General features: G+C 35.8%; 1 protein-coding gene across 3 annotated transcripts in view; it reads left to right on the top strand.

Moving 5' to 3' along the window:
• Usp6nl (USP6 N-terminal like) overlaps positions 1 to 25,997 on the top strand; it is a 169,208-nt gene that overhangs the window by 52,600 nt on the left and 90,611 nt on the right. The window lies entirely within an intron of this gene.

Raw genomic sequence — 25,997 nt, 5'->3', positions numbered from 1 at the left:
AGAATAATATTTGTATAATCATTTTTTCTATTAATTTTAAAATATACATTCTTATAGCAGAAATTAGAAGGGAACAAGCAAGGATTCTACCCGTAGCAAGACAGAAGAACTAGATATTCTTATTTGTGTGAGTGATAAAATAATAGTAATAAATAAAAACTTAGCCATTGAATGCCATTTTTAGTTTAATAGTTGATCTCTTTTGTTTATGATTAGATGCTTAATCAATGCCATTTATATTGGCTTTGTTAACTAGCAATGTTGTATTTGTAGCTTGTGTCTGGGATGTGCTGAAATATGTTAAAAATTTTGGGAAATTACTTGTCTTACTTACAGATATTAAAATGAGCAAATATAGATACCTTTGAAGAAATACTTATATATTTTTCTTTTTAAACATTTGAAATAGTCTCTGAAATGACAATTTGGAATTGATTTAATTGACTTTCAAAAAAATTCAGGCTATCAGCTAAGATGATAATAGTGGCAGTTTTACTAATTTAATCTATGGTTTAAAGTTATTGGTTGACAAATTTATGTATCAGCATTTTCATATGTAAGAATATAATGCTTTAGAGCTGGAGCTGTAGCTCAGTGGCAGAGAGCTTGCCTGACATGTTTGAGGCATTGGGTTTGATCCTTAGCACCACTTAAATGACTAAACAAATAAAGGCATGCTGTGCATCTACAATATATATATATATATATATATATATATATATATATATATATATATAAGAATATAATGCTTTATATGTAAGCATTCTATCTTTATATGGTTTGAGGAGCATAAATATACCTCAGATGATACAAAATATAGATTATTTTAGGTTTATTCTTTAACATAGTATGATCAGTATTTTAAAATAAAGCTTATGAGATTCCTTAATGTCCCATGTAAAAAATGATTTAGGATGATGGTCTGAAATAATATCCTAATAAACAGTGTGCTGAACCACATGCAGACTATTAGAGCTGAAAGAGACCTTGGACTGTTGTTCTTGGCTGTTTTTTAAATTTTATGGAAGAACATGGTATTTAAATGAAGAGTGGAAATACTATATCATTGTTTACCTTTGGAAATTTGACAGTATTATTTAGGATGCTTTATAAGTATTTGCCTCCTGTTTCTTACTATATTTTTCCTCCCCGTTCGTAGACTACCTACCTGCATTTAAATAGTAAGATTCTAACAATTAGGCATTTTTAGAAAAGCTTACTACTTTTCACTATTTCAGGAGGATACAGATTTTTGAAAGTACCAAATTCATACAATTTGACTTTTATAGTCAGAATTTTTTTATTGGACTGTTTCTTTTATTTTTTATGTTTTTAGTTACAATCACAGTTACTTGGAATGCAGCCAAGGAAAAGAATAATAATTTTTTTTCTTTTCAAAGTGTATATATCTCATAGGACAGGTAATACCGTACATACAATTATGGAAAAAATATTACCAAAAGATAAAAATGATAGCATGGCTTTTTTTTCCTCAGGTATTTTTCTAATTTGTTTCAGATGGAATTTTCTGAAATTTCTGAAATGGGGAAAACAGAAGAAGCTTATCCAAACAAAGATTTTTTTTCTTATTCATAAGTGTGTTTTTTCAAACCTCTTCTAATAATATTCTTAATCATTCAGTTAATTTGCTATTTTATCTGCTAGGAGCCACAGCAAAAGTATTATGATACATGGCACCTTTGGTTAAGGTGACTGCCAGCTAGCCATTGAGATGATATGATTATGTTAAGATTTACATTCATATGGAAATTGGATTCCTGCTGTTCACCTCAGCCTGCTACGGGACTCATGTTACAGGACTCCCGGAGAGTTCCCATTGGTTGGGGAAGGATAGTAGGCGGGAATTTCCGGGAGAGGTGGGGGGGGGGCGGTTCCGGTAGACACACACACATGTGTGGACCAGCTTGCTAGCCGGTCCGCACATGGGGCACTGGCGGCCTTTTTAAAATAAAACTTTGTTTCTGCTTGAGCGGCTTGTGATTCTGTGCCCAGCCGGGTTGCGGCATTTATCCTTTTGTAATTTTTAATACTGATAACTTCCTTGAGCAAAGTCAGGTCATGCAGACAAATATAAAACATTGATCTAAGATAAAGAGAGTTTTTATTTTTAGCTCAGTTCTTTAAAATATAATGTGGATTTGGATGGATGTAGAGAAAGTGCAACGTTTTCAAATATTCTACTCACAGTGTTAGTAGTAGGTAGTCTGGAAAAATTGATATATGAAGGGGATATTATCCTAAATTATGAATGTTGGGGTTTAAGAGGTTTTTATTAATTAGTTTTCTTTGGTGTAGTCAACAGACATATTGTGGGACCCAAGTCTAGTTTGGGAATTTTGGGGGGAATTAAGAAGTGAATGAATGAATGAACAAGCAGACATACATTTTTTAAGACAACCTTGTCTTAAGAGTGTTTGCATAGCTAGGGCAGAGGTATCTAGTTAGTTTGTATGTTTTGACATGAGACCATCATGGGCAAAGTTAGAACAGTTTAGTCTTATGGATTAGGGAAAGGGATGAGATGTGCTAAATGGAATATAAATTGTCACAGTTTTCCTCTCAAATGTCCTCATTTTTGTACATCTCTAGGGCTAAGCTCCACTAGATCAGCAAAGCGGGAACACTCACTTTTGAACAGACTGAAAAGTAAATTAACCACATAGTCTCTTCAGATATACACAAGCATAAATGTAATCACTGTAACTGTGTATTTCTAAGGAGCCTAGTTTTCTCCTTTAAAAGCTTCATGTTCATTTGGATAAAATTCTTTTGAAAATAGTATACATCTCCCTAGTTTGTCAAAGCAGAAGTGTGCTGAATATGATTGAATGTTTTAGTGATTCATATTATTCATTTTATATTAGATGACCAAACTTATTAAAATTATTCTAAGAGTTGATTTTGAATGAGGCCCTGATGTTATCTCCTGATAATAGAACACAAGGACACATGAGCTTTCTTGTCTTTCCTGACTTTTTCATTCCCAATGTTAATTCCTTATCACCTCTCTTCTAGATTATTATAGTAACTTCCTCTTTCACTCCATCTGATAAACTTGCATTGAACATAACACACCTTAGATTCAAGGGTGTAAATGAGTATCCTCAAGAAAACTCAAGATGAAGTGGTTAGAGACAAAAGTAATTACAATAATATAATAGGTGTTTGCAATAGATAGGGAGCCATAGGAATTCCCAGAAGCATAACTCTCTTCTGACTCTAGTTTGATAATGAGGGAAGTGAAAGAATCTGATTTTCAAAGGGTGCACAAAGTTTAGCTAGCTTGTGGGTGGGGGTTGCTGAGGTGTATAAGCATCCCAAGGGAAAGAGTATTTATTTATTTGGGTACTGGGGATTGAATCCAGGGGCTCTTTACCACTGAGCTACATCCCTAGTTTTTTTTTTTTTTTTTTTTTTTTTTTTGAGACAGGGTCATGCTAAGTTTCCTAGGGCCTTGCTAAGTTACTGAGGCTAGCCTGAAACTTGTGATCCTCTTGCATCAGCCTGCCTAGTTGCTGGGATTACAGGCATGCACCACTGTACTCAGCAAAACTGCATGTTTTTAAAAGTTATAGAATTAAGAGAGGGAAAATATATTGGAAAATCTGTAGGTTGTTAAATCTGACAAAAAAAAGGTAGATAAGGGCTGGGGAATAGTGATGGAGATGGTGTTAGAGAGGATCTCAGGTGCCCACACATGAAGAGACCAGGTAATACCACATAAAGAAGTTTGGAAATACTCTTATTAGGGTAGTATGGGAGGAGGTGAGAGCAAGACTGGTCATTTGACCCTATGCTCCATCTTTCCTTTCCTGTTTGAAATAGCTTTATGAATCATCCACAAAATCTAGAATTTGGACTTATACTGTGTATCTAGATATGTCACTAGATCTTTCCATATACCTTTGTGCCAACTGCATCAGAATGCTTCATTTGCTTCCCAAATGACTGCCCCATCTGCATGGCAAGCCCTGTCCTTCCAGAGCAGTTACAGTTATTTGCCAGATTGGACTTTGAGGCTCAAATGCCACCTCCACGTGGGTTGTTCTGGATCAGAATTAATCATTACTTTCATTGTAATCTTAGGACTTTGCTTTTGCCTCTATTCCTACACCTTTCAAATTCTGAATTGACCAGCAAATGTGAATTAAAATACATGTTTTGTCATACTGAATGTTTTTGCTTCCATTCTGTTTTTAACCATGTTTTATATAATGTTCTTAAAATGATCTTTTTTTTTTTATTGGTTGTTCAAAACATTACAAAGCTCATGACATATCATCTTCCATACATTTGATTCAAGTGGGTTATGAACTCCTATTTTTTACCCCAAATAAAGTTGCAGAATCACATCGGTTACACATCCACATTTTTACATAATACCATATTAATGACTGTTGTATTCTGCTACCTTTCCTATCCCCTACTATCCCCCCTCCCCTTCCCTCTCATCTTCCCTCTCTACCCCATCTGCTGTTGTTTAACTCTCTCCCTTGTTTTTTTTCCCCCTTTTCCCTCACAAATTCTTATATGTAATTTTGTGTAACAATGAGGGTCTCCTTCCATTTCCATACAGTTTCCCTTCTCTCTCCCTTTCTCCCACCCCACTTGTCTCTGTTTAATGTTAATCTTTTCCTCAGGCTCTTCTTCCCTGTTCTGATCTTAGTTGCTCTCTTTATATCAAAGAAGACATTTGGCATTTGATTTTTAAGGATTGGCTAGCTTCACTTAGCATTATCTGCTCTAATGCCATCCATTTCCCTGCAAAATCCATGATTTTGTCGTTTTTTAGTGCTGCATAATACTCCATTGTGTATAAATGCCACAGTTTTTTAATCCATTCATCTATTGAAGGGCATCTAGGTTGATTCCAAAGTCTAGCTATTGTGAATTGTGCTGCTATGATCATTGATGTGGCAGTATCCCTATAGTATGCTCTTTTAAGGTCTTTAGGGAATAGACCAAGAAGGGTGATAGCTGGGTCAAATGGTGGTTCCATTCCCAGCTTTCCTAGGAATCTCCATACTGTTTTCCATATTGGCCGCACCAATTTGCAGTCCCACCAGGAATGTACAAGTGTACCCTTTTCCCCACATCCTCACCAGCACTTATTGTTACTTGATTTCATAATGGCTGCCAATCTTACTAGAGTGAGATGGTATCTTAGGGTGGTTTTGATTTGCATTTCTCTGACTGCTAGAGATGGTGAGCATTTTTTCATATACTTATTGATTGATTGTATGTCCTCCTCTGAGAATCTGTTCAGATCCTTGGCCCATTTGTTGATAGGGTTGTTTGTTATCTTATTGTTTAATTTTTTGAGTTCTTTGTATATTCTGGATATTAGGGCTCTATCTGAAGTGTGAGGAGTAAAAATTTGTTCCCAGGATGTAGGTTCCTATTTACCTCTCTTATTGTTTCTCTTGCTGAGAAAAAAACTTTTTAATTTAAGTAAGTCCCATTTGTTGATTCTTGTTATTAACTCTTGTGCTATGGGTGTCCTATTAAGGAATTTGGAGCCCGACCCCATAATATGTAGATCGGAGCCAACTTTTTCTTCTATTAGGTGCAGAGCCTCTGATTTGATATCAAGCTCCTTGATCCATTTTGAGATAACTTTTGTGCATGGCGAGAGAAAGGGGTTCAGCTTCATTTTGTTGCATATGGATTTCCAGTTTTCCCAGCACCATTTGTTGAAGATGCTATCCTTTCTCCATTGCATGCTTTTAGCGCCTTTATCAAATATAAGAAAGTTGTAATTTTGTGGATTGGTCTCTGTGTCCTCTATTCTGTACCATTGGTCCACCTGCCTGTTTTGGTACCAGTACCATGCTGTTTTTGTTACTATTGCTCTGTAGTATAATTTGAAATCTGGTATCGCTATACCGCCTGATTCACCTTTCCTGCTTAGAATTGCTTTTGCTATTCTGGGTCTTTTGTTTTTCCATATGAATTTCATGATAGCTTTATCTATTTCTACAATAAATGCCGTTGGGATTTTGATTGGCATTGCATTAAACCTATAGACAACTTTGGGTAATATCGCCATTTTGATGATGTTAGTTCTGCCTATCCATGAACAGGGTACATTTTTCCATCTTCTTAGATCTTCTATCTCTCTCTTTAGGGTTCTGTAGTTTTCATTGTTTAAGTTTTTCACCTCTTTTGTTAGGTTGATTCCCAAGTATTTTTTTTTTTTTTGAGGATATTGTGAATGGGGTGGTTTTCCTCATTTCCATTTCAGAAGTTTTGTTGCTGATATACAGGAATGCCTTTGATTTATGCGTGTTGATTTTATATCCTGCCACTTTGCTGAATTCATTTATTAGTTCTAGTAGTTTCTTTGTAGACCCTTTTGGGTCTTCTAGGTATAGGATCATATCGTCCGCAAATAGTGATATTTTAAGTTATTTTTTTTCCTATTTTTATGCCTTTAATTTCTTTTGTCTGTCTAATTGCTCTGGCTAGTATTTCAAGGACTAAATTAAATAGAAGTGGTGAGAGAGGGCATCCCTGTCTTGTTCCAGATTTTAACGGGAATGCCTTCAGTTTTTCTCCATTTAGAATGATGCTAGCCTGAGGCTTAGCATAGATAGCTTCTACAATGTTGAGGTAAGTTCCTGTTATCCTCAGTTTTTCTAGTGTTTTGAACATAAAGGGATGCTGTACTTTGTCGAATGCTTTTTCTGCATCTATCAAAATGATCATATGGTTCTTATCTTTAAGTCTATTGATGTGGTGAGTAATATTTATTGATTTCCATATATTGAACCAACCTTGAATCTCAGGGATGAATCCTACTTGATCATGGTGCACAATTTTTTTGATATGCTTTTGTATTCGATTCGCCAGGATTTTATTGAGGATTTTTGCATCTATGTTCATTAGAGATATTGGTCTGTAGTTTTCTTTCTTTGAAGTGTCTTTGCCTGGTTTCGGGATCAGGGCGATGTTGGCCTCATAGAATGAATTTGGAAGAGCTCCTTCTTTTTCTATTTCTTGAAATAGCTTGAAAAATATTGGTATTAATTCTTCTTTGAAGGTTTTGTAAAACTCCGCTGTATCCCCATCCGGTCCTGGGCTTTTCTTGGTTGGTAGTCTTTTGATGGCTTCTTCTATTTCTTCCTTTGTTATTGGTCTGTTTAAATTGTGTGTGTCTTCCTGACTCAATCTGGGCAGCTCATATGTCTTAAGAAATTTGTCAATGTCTCACTGTCTTCTATTTTATTGGAATATAGGGTTTCAAAATACTTTCTAATTATCTTCTGTATTTCTGTAGTGTCTGTTGTGATATTGCCTTTTTCACCCTGTATGTTAGTAATTTGAGTTTTCTCTCTTCTTCTCTTCGTTAGCATGGCTAAGGGTCTGTCGATCTTATTTATTTTTTCAAAGAACCGACTTTTAGTTTTATCAATCAATTTCGTTGATTTCCGCTCTGATTTTAATTATTTCTTGTCTTCTGCTATATTTGCTGTTGTTTTGCTCTTCCTTTTCTAGGGTTTTGAGATGTAGTGTGAGTTCGTTTATTTGTTGGTTTTTTTCTTTTTTTGAGGAATGAACTTCAGGAAATGAATTTCCCTCTTAAAACTGCTTTCATTGTGTCCCATAGATTCCAGTATGTTGTGTCTGAATTCTCGTTTATCTCTAAGAATTTTTTGATTTCCTCCTTTATGTCTTCTGTAACCCATTGATCATTCAGTAACCTATTGTTTATTTTCCATGTGATGCAGGATTTTTTCTTCCTTCTTTTATCATTGATTTCCAGTTTTATTCCATTATGATCAGATATGGTGCATGGTATTATGTCCACACCTTTGTATTTACTAAGTGTTGCCCTATGGCATAATATATGATCTATCTTTGAGTAAGATCCATGTGCTCTGAGAAGAACGTGTATCCACTTGATGATGGTTGATATATTCTATATATGTCAATTAAGTCTAGGTTATTGATTGCGTCATTGAGTTCTATAGTTTCTTTATTCAGCTTTTGTCTGGAGGATCTGTCTAATGGTGAGAGTGGTGTGTTGAAGTCACCCATAATTATTGTGTTGTGGTCAATTTGACTCTTGAACTTGAGGAGAGTTTGTTTTATGAACATTGCTGCACCATTATTTGGTGCATATAAATCGATAATTGTTATGTGTTGTTCGTGGATAGTTCCTTTTAACAGAATATAGTGTCCTTCTTTATCCCTTTTGATTAACTTAGGTTTGAAGTTGATTTTATTCGATATGAGTATGTCCACTCCTGCTTGCTTCCGAGGTCCATGTGAGTGGTATGATTTTTCCCAACCTTTCACCTTCAGCCTGTGTATGCCTTTTCCTATCATATGAGTCTCCTGAAGGCAGCATATTGTTGTATTTGTTTTGTTGATCCAGATTACTAGCCTGTGTCTCTTGATTGGTGAGTTTAGTCCATTAACATTTAAGGTTACAATTGAAATATGATTTGTACTTCCAGGCATATTTATTTATTTATTTATTTTAGTTTGGCTAGTTTTTACTTTTTGGTTGTTTTCCTCCCCCTTTACTGAGATACCTCCCGCTGTTGGTTTTGGGCACTATTTTTCCATTCCTCTTCTTGTAGAATTTTGCCCAAAATGCTTTGCAGTGCTGGTTTTCTGGCTACGAATTCTTTTAGCTTTTGTTTATCGTGAAAGATTTTAATTTCATTGTCAAATCTGAAGCTTAATTTTGCTGGATACAGTATTCTTTTTTGGAGACCATTATTTTTCAGCGTTTGAAATACATTGTTCCAGGATCTTCTCGCTTTGAAAGTCTGTGATGAAAAATCAGCTGTTAACCTAATTAGTTTACCCCTGAATGTAATCTGCCTCCTTTCCCTCGTAGCTTTTAATATTCTGTCCTTGTTCTGTATGTTGGCTATCTTCATAATTATATGTCTTGGAGTTGGTCTATTACAGTTTTGGATGTTTGGGGTCCTGTAGGCTTCCAGGATTTGACAATCCATTCCATCTTTCATCTCTGGGAAGTTTTCTGGGATTATTTCATTTAATAGGTTGTCCATTCCTTTGGTTTGAACCCCTGTGCCTTCTTCTATTCCAGTGACTCTCAAATTTGGTTTTTTGATGAGATCCCATATCTCTTGGATAGATTGCTCACGAGATTTAAGCATCTTTTCAGTGTTGACTATACTCTTTTCAAGTTGATAAACTTTGTCTTCATTATCTGATGTTCTGACTTCTACTTGATCTAGTCTATTTGTAATATTCTCATTAGCGTTTTTAATCTGGTTTATGGTTTCTTGCATTTCTACAATTACTCTTTGGTTTTTTTTTTAAGATCTCTATCTCCTGGTAAAGCTCGTTCTTTGCAGTTTGAATTTGTTTGTTTAGTTTGTTTTCAAAATATAGTTTCATTTCTTGGACTTGCTGTCTCATGTCTTCTCTAAAATTCTGTTCCATCTGAGTTAGGTATGCCTTGATTTCTTTCCCTGTCCATGTTTCCGATGCTTCTAGGTCCTCCTGTAGGTTTAAGTTGTCCTGCATTATCTGTAATCCTTTTTTCCCTTGTTTTTTCATGTTGTTCACGTTACTTTCCAGCTCTGTTTGACTGCTTTGTAACTGCTGTCTCCTATACATTTGTTTTGGCTTTGTTTATCTCTGTTGTCTCTCCTTTGTGGTGGGAGATTTTGCCTATAGATGTTGGGCTTTATTGTACTTTAGAGCTGATTCATTCAATTTATAAAGGGCTTCCGGATTTTGTATGCATATCGTGATTTGTTTTTTGTTCTTAGGACTTTAGGTTAGGTGCTATGCAGGTATAAGGATTAGTATGTCTTGGGTACTTTAGAATATTGCTCTACTGAAGGGGGATACTAACCATCGATTGGATCAGGGTGTTGTTAGTAGCTAGGTATTTAGGAGCACTATAGACGACCTCGAAACATTCACCTATTTGCATTTAGACAGTTACACGAAATGGAGGACGTAATGCTTGGGATGAAAGTTGGGGGGAAGGGAAAGGAAGGTGCTCTTGAAAAGAAAGAAGGAGAGGGAGATAGATAGCATAGAGGAGAATGGACAGAACAATAAAACTTGGAAGGGGAGAGAAAGAGGGAAAAAGGGAGAGAAAAAAATAAAATAAAATAAGAAATAAAATTAGGTCTTAGAGATCCATTTTCTTCTCTTCCTGTAACTAAAGCTGTGCCCTCTGGGCTGCGTTTTGCCCTCAATGTGTCAACAGCAATCCCTCTAAGGCGGCTCCTGGGAGTCTCTCAATCCTGTTGGTCCAGAGCCATTTTACTTCTACGGCCCCTCCTCTCCTTCCTCCTGCCAGCCAGCCAGGGCCTGCTCACCGGAGGCAGTTCCCCAAGGATTTGGTTACACTTTCAGCCCCACCGAGTGCTCTATTTCCCTAAAGACTGAGCACTCTCTCTGTCATTCATCTAAGCCCCAGTGCTGTGGAGCTGTGGTCTTGGAGTCAATAGTTTAATTTTTCTGGACCCCTTTGGTGGGCACACCTTCGGAATCTGGCAGCTGAGACCATTGGGGGTCGAGGATCCCCTCTGCTTCCCTCAGCCCCTACAATTACGACCACTCCGCTGGTGGTAGGAGGAGTTGGGGATTTGGAGTGTCCTCTGTTTCCCTCCGCCCCTACCGTCACGCCCTCTCAGTTGGCGGTTGGAGAAGTTGGGGGTGAGGAGTCTTCTATGCTTCCCTCTGCCCCTACAGTCACGCCCACGTCACTGGCAGTAGGGGGCGTTGGGGGTCGAGAGTTCTTTGGCCCTTACGGTCACGCCCTCAGAGAGATTTTAAAGTTTCTTGGTTGTTTGTATCTGATGTGGGTGGGAGTCACACACCTGCTAAAGTAGATTCCGCTGGGAAAGAATCTCTTTGGCCGAACTTTGGTGACTTCCCCTCTCTGCTATGGCGGGCCCCTGGCTCCTTGCCGGAGTGTCCGAAGGGAGGGGTGGAACTGGCTTGTCTCTGGTCTGACACAATCTCTGTTTTAGCTCCCAGTTTGCTATTTCTTAAAGGCTTGGCTAGATTCCCTTCACGTCGTCTGAGGCTGGGGGAGCCGTTAGCAGAGCCATGAGGGCACGGGCCGTCTGCCAGGCCAGGCGGGGATCCTTCTTGCTGCGCCGGGCCTCCAGGGGCCACCTGCGACCGGGCAGGTGGCGGCTGCGTGGCTAAGAGCCGGGCTGGCGGGGAGGCTGTTCAGAGAGCGGGCGGGGGCGCCAGGAGAGCTGGGATGGCGGGGGGCCGTCTGCCGGGTCGGGTGGGGACCCTTCTCAATGAGCCGGGCCGCCGGGGGCCGCTTGTAGAGCCGGGCAGCTGCGGCCGTGTGGCTAAGAGCCGGGCGGGTTGGGTGGCTGTTCAGAGAGGGGGCGGGGCCGCCAGGAGAGCCAGGATGGGGGGGGGGCGTCTGCCGGGTCGGATGGGGACCTTTCTCGAGCGCCACTCCGGGCCGCCGGCTGCGGGGGATGGCCACGGGATTGGACCTCTGCGCCCGCATGGCCAGCCAAAATTCATTTCTATGGGACAAACTGTCACCTCTAATAAACTTACTAATTCCCGGCAGGTCTCCCTTCAGCGGAATTTTGCTAGAAGTTCCTCAGTAGGTAGAATGTAGCTGTTTCAATGGGTCTTTCTGATCCCATTAATGTGGAGATATTGAAAGTGCTGCTTCCTCGCCGGCCGCCATGTTGGATCCCCCTAAAATGATCTTAGATAAATGGAATAGAGCTAATAAACAGTGAACAGAAAGATATGTAAATGACTCCGTTGACATAATTTTGTAATGGGCAGATAGTATATTTTGGCTTCTATTTAAAATGAATACATATTTTGCTTCAGATATTGACTGCTTGAACTTGAAACACTGAAGTTATAGCATCTTTTATACTTTATTTAGTTGTAGATTTGTAATTCTTTGATTTACAAAGCATTTCTTGCTCTTGGCCCAAAACGATGATGCTATAATAAAAAATATTTAACGAGAATTTGAGAAGTTGACTGCGTATGTAGATACTATTGCCAGGATAGTATCCATTTTCTTTTCTTTTTATTTTTAATTTATTCTAATTAGTTATACATGACTGTAGATTGGATTTTAGACACAGTGTACACAAATGGAGCACAACTTCTTCCTCTGGCTGTACCATTTTCCTTTAAATCTTTACTAATAATGGAACTTTGATTTTGTTTGTAGTGAACTTGTACTCAGAACAAAACAAAACAAATAAAAAACAAACCAACAATCTCCATTTTCTGAGATGCAAGCAAAAGCCTGCACAGCATTGTTGGGAAAGTTTTGTCATCTGAGGTGGCTTTCACCTCTGCTTCCTTGTTACAACCTTCTTTCTACCTGGAATGTGAACGCAGTTCCTTGGGTTGTACAGCAGCCATAATGTGACCATGATAACAGAAGCAGCACAGTGGGGGAAAAATATAGAAATTTGATCTTTTGTGACAACTCCTCTAGATGTCTTGATTCATTTCTTGGCAGTCAAAGCAGTCCTTGCTAGTATTGCTAGTAATAAAGAATAAGACTAGAAATAAGTGTCATTTAAATATAGTCTTTTAGAATACAGCTTAAACACTGTTACAGAATACTTTGTTCTGTGCTGGGATTTGACAGTTTTAATGAGAAATAGTACATATCCTGAGGAATAATGTATATCCTAAGCTGAGACACAGGGCCATTATAATGTAGTAATATTGATAATTTGGGAGTCAGAAGACCTGTGATTAGTTGTACCACCATGTGACTTCAGGCAAGTCAGCAAACATGCCTATGTCATGGTGTTTTCCATATATTATATATTAGTTGTTCTCTTAAAATCTCAGGGCACTCACATTCATAGAATATTCCTTAAGACCAGTTTTTTTTTTTAATAGTATCCTGTTGGGTTACAGTATCAATTCATAATGCCCATCTGAATATGTTTACTTTTTCCATGCACACATAGGCACATAGAATGATAAATTGGTTTATAGTAGCTGTAGGAAGTTGTGTATTTGGCTTAATTATGAATAACTTTTGGAGATTTTCCAATTTTGTTGTTAAGTTGATATGCAGTTCTATGAGTGATTTGATGAAGAGGAAGGGCAGCACAGAGTAGGGTAGTTAGTTACACAGAGCAAGAACTTTTCTATACAGGTACATTGCGGGTGCAATCCTAGGTTCATCTATTAGCTGTATGACTTTTGACAAGTTATGTAAATTCCCTGAGCTTCATTCTTTATCTGAAAGTAAGGATTATAATAGTACATACTTCACAAGAGCAGCATGAAAACTGGAAGGGGGTACTACATGTAAAGGACTTATTCAGGGCTTGGCACACTGTAGGGACTATATTTGTTGTTAAGCAGTTGTTAAGATTTTTGTTCGTTTTGTTATTGTTGTTATCATTATTTTTGATGTTCTCCTGATCTCTTAGGTGAATAAGATTTTTATGCTTAGGACAGAGTATAGGGCTTTATGGATAATGGCTGATTCAATATAGTGTTCTTAAAACACGTTTTAAAAGTAAGGCAGTAAGTTTTCGCAGTCAGTAATTTCTTCAAACTGAAATTTGAAAAAAAATTTGTATGAATTATTTAAATGTTTAAATTGGGCTGTAGTGGACCACTTGAGCAACATTCTTTTCTTGCTTGTCATTGAGGCTACCAGTAAAGCAGTGCAATCTAAATTGTCCAGCATGGTAGCCACTGGCTACATGTGGTTATTTAAACTAAAATAATTAAAAACAAGCAAAACAAAATCATGCTGTTCTTTGGTTATATTAACCACATTGTAAGTGCACACTAGACACATTTCAGAAAGTTCAAAATTTTGGATGGTGGTAGATTGTATAGCTAAATTGTTGGGGGTTGGATCTAGAATCCATTACTTATTAGTTATATGCTCTTGAGCAGGTAATTCAATTTCTCTGTGCCTCATTTTCCTTATATATTAAACCAGATGAATAGCAGGAGACAAAAGTTTTCATAAGATTATTAATTGTGATTTAAATGAGTCAACATTTGTAAAGTGCTTAGAATAGCACCTCACACACAGTAAATACTGTTCTTTAAGTAAAAAGGTGTGCGTGATATTCAGAGTTACTATAGTTTTAAATTTATTGTGTGTTGGGCTATCTTTTCTTCTTCCTTATCTTTTACTGTCATTTTGAGAAAAATATTGTATAAATACCAATGCATTTTTTTTATTTGTACATTGTACCACAATTTAGAATAACTTTTTGGTCAGACATTCTTGCTAAGTGCTCACTGCTTTCAAGGTGAAGCAGTCTCTTTTGTCAGGAATTTGGGGAGCTCCCTGTCCTCCAACTCATTTTTTATCACCATCCAGTTCTAGCCTGTGGTTCTGATTTTCAGTTAATCACTGCCTTTGTTGTAAAAAATACTTAATGGTGGTGGCTTCATCTCTTCACATGGTATGTAAGCTCCCCGAGACCGCATAGCATTATTATCTATGCATGTAGTAAATCCTCAGCGTATGCTTGTTGAATAAAATAATCTTTTTAGGTTTTTAAATGCAATCAGTATTTCTATTAACATCAAAACTACATTTGTTCAAGTAGTCTTTGAAGTAACCGGAGTCCAGAACCCTTTCAGCCATCTGTGATATGAGTCTCAGACATGTGCTCCTTTTCTCAAAACTCCACTTTTGTCTGTCTGTGTCTGAATGGTGAGGGGCTGTGCATGGCCCTGCAACCCAGAGACTTGCAGATCACCTTGTAAATACTTTCTGGATGACACATGCTGATTTACCTGGGTTTCCCATTTCTTTAACTTCTGTGTTCTTTGTTCTGCTGTATAGTGCTTCTTTCTGTGTTCTTCCTTACTGTATTCAAATACTTATTACATGAGCATAGCAAAGGAAATATAGTCAATGTCAAAAAGAAAAAGAATCCCTTTTAGAACAAGCAAAACTTAGTTCTTATGTTTCCATAACAATGACATCTAGATATGATTTAAATTATTTTTCACTTTAAACAGGTTATTATATCCATATGAGGAAAAAAACTGTAAAAAATTTAACCTCTATAGAATGATGTTTGCCTGTGGTGTAGTGAGATCATATAGAATGCCCATTTATTATTATTTAATATACAATAACCTTGGTGTGCAAGCCCTAAATGTATTGATTGAGCTATTTTGGATAGCACATACTGTCACAAATATATGTCATCCATCTTACCTTGTAATGGAGAAAAGAGTAGATATTTTGAAACCACTAGTGTGAATCAAATTTATATATGGTCTTGGTATGTGATCGAAGTCTCTGAGACATCTTCTAAGATACCAATTTAATCAATGACTGTGCTTTCTCAGGTTTTATAAAGCTGGCATAGTGGATAGCTGGGAACTGGGAGAGTAGAGGTACCAGTCATCACTTGGATATGATTTAGATAACCTTTTAAAAATGTCTCTGCTTTTTACCTTATAGAATATGTGTCTGTAATTATTTTTTAAAGTGCTTATCCTTTATTAAGCCAGAATAAAGATTGCTGTTCATTCATTGTTTGGAAGGAAGTTAATTCTAAATAATATAGTGTGATCCATGAGCTTCCTTGATATTCCTTTCTCTGTAGCTTATCATCAAAGTGATGGATACATATATGAATAATAGATAATTGATAAATTGAATCACTTGCCTAATTACTGAAAGGATTCAATTCTTTATATTATTTTGTTACTGAAACAGACTGCCCAGTAGACATTATGATCATTCTCTAGAGAACAATTAGATTTGCAATGAGTTATTTCACTTAGATTGCTTCTTGGAATTAAATGTCTGTTTGTACCACTATCTTAATATAATTCAGTGTCATTTAAATGTGCAGAAGTGCCTTCATTCAGATAACTTGTTACTTTTTAAAAATAGGCTGCTGAGTATTGTTTCTTTCCCAATTGACAGACACCAGATGCACTGATTAATAAAGGTCATTATGCTACTTTCTTGGAGGATTTTTAATGACGAATACCTGAACATCTGCTAGTTTTATCACTGCAGTTATCAGAAACATCTAATAAAATATGGATACTGTGCTTTGAAACTCTGGCTTAGGCTAATTTATTACTTAAGAATGTTTGCATATTCCTTTAAATTTTAAATAATTATGAGAAGTTCCCTATCTTTCCGTAAAGCGAACAATCCAAAAATGTCAATGAAATGCTGTTTTGGAATGGCTGTCCTTGATAACCCTGGCTTCCCACTGCTGAATTCTCAGTGGCTGAGAGTTATCTGTGCAAGATTGGTAGGGAAGCATTAGCACTCTCATGTATTCTGATTGTCATATTTGATTTGATTTAGAAATGTGGAGTTTGGAGTTGAACTGAGAAGAAGGAAAAACTTTAGCCAGACCACTGGGAAAAAGTTGAAAAGTAGGGAATGGATATATTAATTACGGGGTTTTGGAAAACAGAACCAAGTACTGTTTAAAAGAACCTTTTTGTTTTAGGATAATTATAGATTCATAGAAAGTTACAGATAATTATAGATTCATAGTGCAGAGATCCTATGTACCCTTTACCCAGTTTCCTCCATTGATAACATTTTTTTAATAGCTTTATATATCAAAACCAGGGTATTGACATTGGTGCACTTTTTTTCAGATTTAATCAGTTTCATATGCACTTGCTGTGTTTGTGTGCATGCATAGTTCCATGCAATTTTATCCTGTGTGGATTCATGTAATCATCATCATGGTCAAGATGACAGAACCATCCATCACCCACAAATCCTCAGTCTTGCCCCTTTATAGTCAACTCCCATCCCCCTCACTTGCCCAGCCCTTCCCTAAATCTTGTAACCACTCATTTGTTCTCTATAATTTGTCATTTTAAGAATGTTATATAAATGGAATCTTACGTTATCTTTGGGGATTGGCTTTTTGACTTGATATCCAAGCAAGTTGTTTCATGTATCAGTAATTGTTTCTGTTTATTGCTAAGTAGAACTTCATAGTATGGATGTACCAGGGTTTGTTTAATCATTTACCCAATAAAGGTTATTTGGATTGTTTCAAGTTTTTGACTGTTGCAAATAAAGATGCTACTGACATTCACATCCAGGTTTTTGTGTAGATACACATTTTTGTTTCTCTAGTATAAATACCCAGGAATATGATAGGTGGATTATAGGTAAGTAAACATCTTGTTTTAAAAGAACTACCAGAAGACCAATACTATTATTTTTCCAAGACTTATTTATTAATATTTAATAAGACGGAGGCACTGCAAAATGTGTCCACATGTGATTCTGCTCTACAGAATTCCATGTTTACAGATCCAGACAACTAAGTGAAAATTTGGCATACATGATAGACAAATTACAGAAGGAATACAAATGGCTAGTAACACATGGAATTATATTCAATGTCACAAATAATCAGAGATCTGTTTATTGTTTAAATTACATTTAGATGCAAAATTTAAAAAATCTGGCTGAAACAATTCAGATAGGTAAACTCAGTAGCCAGTTTATAGTGACAAAGTAGTGCTGGAGTGTGCTTACCTGCTGAACCATGCTCAATTTTTGTTGTTATGGTTAGATTGCTGCTGTATCCACATCTATGGGTTTTAGAGGCAGTCCAGAAGAAAAAGAAAAAGGGAAAATCCAGGCTGCGTGTCCTTACGCCATCAGCCAGAACTATGTCACACGGCTCCTAGTAGCTGCAGGGGTCCTAAGGATACAGTTTATTTTTAAACTTGGAACATTCTTACTGAAAAGATTTGGGTTCTGTTGGTAAGGAAGATGTGAGAATATTGATAGGAATCTAGCAATGGTTGTCTGAGGATGCAGATATAAACTAATGATTCGCTAAAATTTAAAACTGAATGATGTCCAGTGTGATGAAAGAAGGCTACATACACATTGTTGGTAAGAGAACAAATTGGCAAACTTTATTTGGTAAACAATTTGGTATTTTTAATAAAAATTAAAGATTGTGTTTCACTGGCCCACCAATGCTAGTTTGTTACTAAGTATTCTATAGAAATACAGTTCTATTTATGTGTGTACACAGATTACATATCATGCCATAAGATCTTTGCTGTGGTATTGTTCATATAATAAGAAACCATTAGAAATTATATGTCAGTAGAAGAAAGATTAATGTGTTATGGTGTATCCATACTGTGGAGTACAGTATAGCCAGTTGCTGAAAAGAAAAAGCCTGATTTATTTAATCAGACCTGCAAAAATATCTATGAAATGTATTTGAGAAATAGAAAAAAATTGCGGAACAATATGCATAGTATGGTTTTCTTGCCCATGCTCTCATACATGTTTACATATATCCTTGTGTGTGTATGCAGGTGTGTATGTGTGTGGTGTGATTGTATCTGTTTTGGAGTATGCAGAGGAGAAAGAAGTTATAGAGACATACCAAAAACACAACTGGGGAGTAGAATTGGAAAGGGGTGTGGAGAAGGAGATTTCACTTTTTTTTTGATACATTTCTGTGTTGCTTGAATATTTTACAAGTATAAAGGAACTGTTCAATTAGGAAATGTAATATTCTTCAATGTGGATTTTTTTGGGGAGAATGCTTGAAACACAAACTTATGTTTTGATTATTATGGTGGAAACTACTTTTTAAAATTTTATTTTATTGTCTGAAACATAAGATAGTAAATTAAATATATTTTAATAGTAACTAAGGGCCTAATGAGGTATTTAACACTCACTGCTTGAGTGTAGTCAAAGTAGATTTAGATAAATGTGTTGCAATTCTTCCTAATAGTTTTTTTAACTTTCTAATTCCTTTAGGTAGATAGTCATTTCTTGCACTTTATTAGTATATCTGCCTTTAATAGATTTTTCCAATTTCTAACCTTTAATCTTCTCATCTTTTTTGACTTTGAGAGTGAAGCAACCCTAAGCCTGTTTTAATTGTCTAAAATTTGTTCTGAATAAACAGTTTTGTAAAATAATTGAGAGACATGTTTGTGGATAAAATAAAGAACTTCAGTTTTATTTCTGTTTGAGTACCTGGTATTTACTGTTTAGAGGCCTTCCCCTCCTGTGTTTACCTTTGGGTCATAGCTGTGTATTAGTTATTTGGGATGCCTTGGTAAATGAAATGTTCCTTAGCCTAGGAATCTTTTTTTAAAAATGGAAAACCCAACAATGTTGCCTCCTCTTTTAGGGAATGTTGTTATGGTACAGGGGAAAGGGTGTTTTGGGGCAGAATTATATAAGAAAAAAAGCACCTCAGCTTTAAAATATTTGTGTTTTCTTTATGTTCGTTGATGCTAAGGTGATTTTTGCCTTTGCTGACAAGGTGGTAATTAAGCCTAATGTTATGTCTGGAGCACAGAAGTTAGACTAAAGTTTGATCTTAAGGTTGCTGTTTTATTGTACTAAAAAAAAAATGAGTAGACTGCTTTTTATGATACTTTTGAAATTTTAATTCCCTTGCCTCAAAGTATGAAGTAGAAATTGTTATTTGGGCAATAAATTAGGATATTTCCAAAAGCTTTTACACATTTATTTGTAATCTTCAGAAACTCCTTAAGGAACAAATTTGTATATCACATTGTAGATACTACATACCCAGTACATGTACATAAGTGTACACACACACACACACACACACACACACACACACACACACACACACTTTCTTAGGAAGCATTACCATCATGGCTTGGACTTTTAGCTTAGAGAATTTAGCAGTCTTTTATTTTGAAAATTGTACTGTTATGATTACAAAAGTATATAACTAAACTTGACTTAATGGCTTGTATTACTTTCTGTGCTTTTTTAAAAATCAGCTGTTGATCTGCATATGTCATTATGGTAATTACAAAATGTGTATTAGTATTAAGCACAATAAAATATGCTTAGACCTTATACTTTGAATTTGGACATTGTCAAAAAACTCCAGGAAAAAAATCACTTGATTATATTTTATATCAATTTAATGAGATAAATAGATATGATAATCTATAGGAGTTGGAAATTGTTTGAGGAAGAATTACAGTGTGAGTTGATTATGAGAAACATAGATGGGAAATGGTAGGAAGTATATTTAGAATTCACTAACCACAAACTGGGACCAAACTGTCAAGGGTTGTTTTTGACACTTTGGGATTTATCTTATGGGTGTCTGGGTATAGACATTCAGACAACCACATGGTGCAAAGTTTAGCATTCAGGGAGTACCTCTTCATTTCTGTTTATCCAGAAATGTCTTTTTATATTTGCATTCATTTTGTTTGTTTGTTTTAAATTTGAGACACAGTCTTGCTAGATTGCCCATTCTGGCCTCAAATTTGTGATCCTCCTGCCTCAATCTCCTCAGTTGCTGGGAGGAAAAAGCACCACTGCACCCAGAGGCATTCATTATGAAGAATGTTTCCAGCATTTTTTGAAATCCCAAGTTGCAGTTTATTTTCTTTCAGAATTTGAAGGGTGCTATTTCATTGTCTTCTGACTTTCATAGTTTTTTTTTTTAAAGAAATTTGCCCATTAGACTTATTTCTGCTCATAGGAAGGTTATTTTTTTTCTCTGCTTTTAAAAATTTCTTCCTTGTGTGTAATTTTGAGAAGTTTTACTCTGATGTTTTTCTTGGTATCAAATCCACCTTGGGTTTTGTTGTTTCTTTTTAACCTCTGATTTACCATTCTTACTTATTAACTCTTTAAAAATTACTCTGTACCATTCTGTGTTCCCTTTATGGAACTATAATCACAAGTATGTTAGGCTATTTCCTTATGTCTCAAATGTCTCCTATGCTCTTTCATGTATTTCCCATCCTTTTTTCTTTGTTCAGTCTATGTATTTTTTTGATTTGTCTTCTAGATCATTACTACTTTCCTCAGAGGTGTCTAATCCACTGTTAAGCCTAACTGTTGAATTTTTAATTTCAGCTATTGTATCCTTCAGTTGTAGTATTTTCTTCTGATTCTTAAAAAAAAAAAAGTCTGTCTTACCCTTTAGGTTTGTCTCTGTTTTGTTTCCTTTCCCGCTTCCTTCTCATCCCCTTCCTCCTTTCCCTCCTTTTTTTTTTCTCCCTTTCTTCTCTTTCTTCATATACATGATAACTTTTAAAGAATGCACATAGTACAAATAGAAAATTCATACAGATTTGCAGAAAAGTTTTTAGCTTCTGCCAGGCAGTTAAAAGAAGAGGCAGGACAAACTGTGCGCAGTGGTGCACACCTTAATCCCAGCGCTTGGGAGGCAGAGGCAGGAGGATCATGGGTTCAAAGCCAGCCTCAGCAATTTAGCAAGATACTAAGCAACCCAGTGAGACCATGTCTCTAATAAAATACAAAATAGGGCTGAGGATGTGGTTCAGTGGTCAAGTGCCCCTGAGTTCAATCCCTGGTACCCCAAAACAAAACAAAACAAAATAATAAAGAAGAGGCAGGACAATTAGTGAAAATAATACTTGAGCTGTTGAAAGTCTGTTTTTCAGTATTTATAAAGCCTCATTTATTTCTAATTTTCTATTAATCCTAGGGTGTAGTCATTTAGGGGCCTCAGGTGTAAAACTGGGGTGCTTCCCAGGTTCCTGTCTCCTTGGTGGATCCAGAACTCTAATTTTTATCTTCTCAAGACTCTGAGACTGCTAAGAGCACTGTTTAGCCTTTTAACTTCTTGTTGATACTCTTCACCTGATTTTCTTACCCTGTGCTGTTTGTGGATAAGCAAAAGATGCATTGAGGAGTTGAGGCACTCAGATTTTGCTTGGATCTTCAGGCCCTGGTTCATGCCGTACTCTGAGCTTCAGTTTTGTCTCCCTACCATGTAAAACTGAAAACTCTCTTGAATTTTCTCAAAGGTGCCCCTGAGTTCAATCAGAGCCACATCCCCAGCCCTATTTTGTATTTTGTTTAGAGACAGGGTCTCACTGAGTTGCTTAGCACCTCACCATTGCTGAGGCTGGCTTTGAACTCATGATCCTGGTGTTTGAACTCATGATCCTCATGTTTCAGCCTCCCAAACTGGGATTACAGACATGTGCCACTGTGCCTGGCCTCTGTACACTGTCTTGTAACAACTTTTTATTTTGCAACAACTGTTGCAATTTTTTGACCATAATGTGGTGGTGAGTTCATGTGGTAGTGGGGCAAATGAAAAAAGCAAGAGATGATTGAAAAGAATATTAAGAAATTAGTGAGAAATTATATGTAGAAGGGTGAAGGAAAAAATAAAAGCTAAAAACAACACTAGGCTTTTGAATTTAAGCTAGATGGTAATGCTTATGGTAGGAATAGTTGAACTAGGAAGAGATCCCTTGCAAGGGGGTAAATGTTTCTTTGCTTTATGTTAACAGTGTTTAATTGGCATGTTTCCTATTGGTGTGTATGAGTTTTTGTGTAATGTGAATTGTTATACTAACACAAAAGGGTTTTCTTGCTCTTATTCCCACCTTAAAGAATATTACAGAATTTTATCAAATGTGTGGTTGCAGTTGGTTATACTCATATCTTCTATAGCAGTCCCTATCCATAGACAATATTAAAGGGACTGATCTTAAAAACCATTTGATTTTTACACATGTGGAAAAACTATGACCACATTGAAGACAGGAATTCCACATAAAGCAGCATTATTTCCTTGAAAAGAATTAAGATTAACATCTTAGAATTTATGGTAGTATCTTTTCACATTTTTGAGCCATACACTTAAGGATGACTCATTATTCTGACTCACTTGTTTAAGCATACTGTCATTCAAAAGCTCTTTCATTGTGCTTTGCTTTTTCTGATTTTTATTTCTCCCCAATGAATAGAATTATTGTAGAAAATTTTATACTGCTGAATATAACCTTTGTTTTGTCTTAATTGGTGTATAGTGCCATGCCTCTAGCCACATTCAAAGCTTTTACTAGTGATGGCTAGTACTTTATTGTTTGATCTTAGCAGGAAGTACAGTATAGTGAGAGTTAAGTGTTTAAGAATAGACACTAACAGACCCTTGTTACCAGTATGAATGTATAAATACTATATTACTTACTTTAGCAAAAATGTGCATTTATTACATAGGAATGTACTATAAATTTAGTTGTTGCCAACCAAAGCCTGTTCCAAGAAGCAGGCATCATGCCTAGTAAATCTCTCTGTCTGACAAAACAATTGAGTTGGCCCTCTTATTTCTAAGAATATTTGATCAAACAAAATTCCAGGGAAATATTTTGAATAGTCCTGAGAATTTATGATAGGATTTGACTTAAGATTCTCTGTAGACAACCCATTGTAGAAACTCAGTGAGTTCTGTTAAACTGTGTATAGACATCAACTAATAGTTAAGTGAATAGGACTTGAAGTTAGAGTGGCCTGAGGTTGATTCATGGCACCACCATGAAGAGCTTTGTAATTTTGGACCATTAATCTTTCTAAATCTTAGTTTTCTCATCTGTACAACAATACCTTGTGTCCCCAGGTTTGTGATTAGGATTAAATTAGGTCATTTTTTAAAATTCAAACATTCACAAGTTTATTGAGCAACTAATTAGGTGTCTGTACCACACACTGGTTATAGTAGTAAATAAAATGACAAACTAATCTGAGAGTTCTATGGAGAAGACCAAAAACAAGCAAGTAAACACACAAAATAAAGACAAATTTTGATACTTTCTGTGAAGAAAGACTCTAGGTTATCATAAAACAGAATATTTCCCAGAAGAGGTAGTCTTAGGTTGAAATGGGAAGAGTGATAATAGGAGTCAGCCACACATTGAGTGGAAAAAGTTACAGACAGGAAGGAATAGAGTGTGGGATGGCCTTGAGGCACTAAGGTAAGGTTACTTTATGAGCTTTCATTTAAAACATGGAAGCAAATAGCTTCCAAAATAGATGTCATGGTATATTAAAACTTGTTTATGTTGATTAGAAAGTTCCTTAGGCCCTCACTCAGAGCTTATGGATAATTATTTTTTTGTACTGTTTATCTAAATTTGGTTATTTAATTTTTATAACACTCTAAAAGTGACAAATAAGGACACAGTTTTCCTAAAAACAGGAAGTTATGACTGTAATAAAATAAAATGTAAAGTGGTCAGTGAGCATTAAAAATGTGATGAGTTCTTTTTTTCAGATTTACTGAGGTATAATTTTATATGTAATGAAATTAATTCATTTAAAGAAGATTACTGGATAACTGTTGATAATTATGTATAGTTATGTAACTGCCACTATATTCTGATATAGAAAAATTTCATCAAGAATCCTAAAAATTCTTAATTTCTTGTTTCAGTCTGACCTGGCTACTGGCCTCAAGCAATCACTATAATTTGGTATTTTCTCAAATTTCATATGAATGGAGTCATACAGTATGAAGTCTTTTGTGTTTGCCTTATTTTGTGTGTTTCATTAACTTACTTTCTGTTAAGTAGTATTCCAAAGTATGGATTAACCACAGTTTACTTATTTATTAACCAATCGATGGCCATTTGGAATTGGTTATTTCTTTTTGGTAAATAATCTAGGAGCAAGATTGTTGGGTGGTAGGAAAAAGTTTATGTTTAACTTTATAAGATGCTGCTTTCTCTCTTTTCTAACGTGGCTGTACTATTTTGTAGTCTCACTAGTTCTGTTCACAAGTTCTAGATGCTCCATATCCTTGTCAACACTTGGTGTTGTCAGTCATTTTAACTTTGCTCATAGTAGTATCGCAGTGTGATTTTAATTTGCATTTCTCTAATGACCAATGATGTTGAACATCTTTTTATATACTTATCAGCTGTTCATATATCTTTTGTGATATGTCCATTTAAGTCTCTTTCTCATTAAAAAAAGGATTGTCTTTTAATACATTGAGTTGTAAGAATTATTTATATATTCACTGTATAATGTTTTACAAATATTTCTATGACTTGTCATTTTCAAGAGCAAGAGTTTTTAATTCTGACAGTAATCTGTTTTTTTTCCCGTTAGTTTTTATAGTTTATGCTTATTATAGTTAAAAGAAATCTTTGCCTAACCCAGTGTCATAAAGATAGATTTTCTCCTGGTAGTTAGATAATTTTTGCTCTTACACTAGACCTATGATTTATTTTAGGTTAATTTTTGTGTTCTGTATAAGGGGGTTTTCTCCCTCCAGAGAGTAGTTATTCCAGAACTGTTTGTTGAAAAAACAGTTATGTTTTTCTCCATTGAGTTATCCCTAACACCTTTGAGCCTGTGAGGTCTTGCTATCATTTGTAATCGTCTTTTTCCAGCAAGAATTTAAGCCAGACAGCAGAACCTATTCAGATATGAGCAAATCCATTTTGTAGTCTTAATGTTGAATATGTAAATTTAGGAGGTTATGGGAACAATGAAGGGAACTGCTTTCCAGGGCTAATTCCAACTAATAAGGAAGTACTCGTTAATAAGGTAGAAGTAATGGTAACTTCTTTGAATTTGTACTTATGAAGAAGAATATTCTGTGCCCTGTTAGTGATATATGATTTCTTTAGGAAAGTGAATTAGAAATATATTAGAGTAAATGTGAGTTTGATTACAGTCACATATGGAAAGGGAAAATGGATTAATATGAGAAAAATCTACAGTGAGTACTTATTTAATGAAAAGGAAAAATAAAGGAATGTACACAAGGCAGCTGACTTTGGGTGCTCTTTTGAATTTACATTTAAAAAGGGTTTGAATAAAAGTTGAGAGAAAAGGGTTATATGAAAAAGAGTAGTAAATACTTTAAAAAATAATGGACAAGAAAGCTCAAACACAAATGAATTGACATCTGTGAACAATGAGGAACATGATATAAACACCTTTAGAAAGTGTCTCTTAAGTCCTGAAGATGAGTAATGATCAGATATTGGATATTCACAGCAGATCATATAATGTAAATGTGATAGAGAAAGCATACTAAGTCCCAGACTTGTTTGCTTCCTTTTGTTCTCATGGATGTTCTTTTTAAAGCAGAAAAGAGGAGCAGAAGTGAGAGTTGAAGCAAGGTGGGAGATAGCACAGCCTTTCCAGTTTCTGAAGGGATTAGGTGAATTATAGTCTTGGACTGTCTGTTTGGGAATAATTTTAAATA

Source organism: Ictidomys tridecemlineatus, chromosome 10 (genome assembly GCF_052094955.1).
Source record: "Ictidomys tridecemlineatus isolate mIctTri1 chromosome 10, mIctTri1.hap1, whole genome shotgun sequence".
Classification (NCBI taxonomy): domain Eukaryota; kingdom Metazoa; phylum Chordata; class Mammalia; order Rodentia; family Sciuridae; genus Ictidomys; species Ictidomys tridecemlineatus.
Note: the sequence above shows the minus strand (reverse complement) of the source record. Positions and strands in the feature narration are given on the sequence as shown.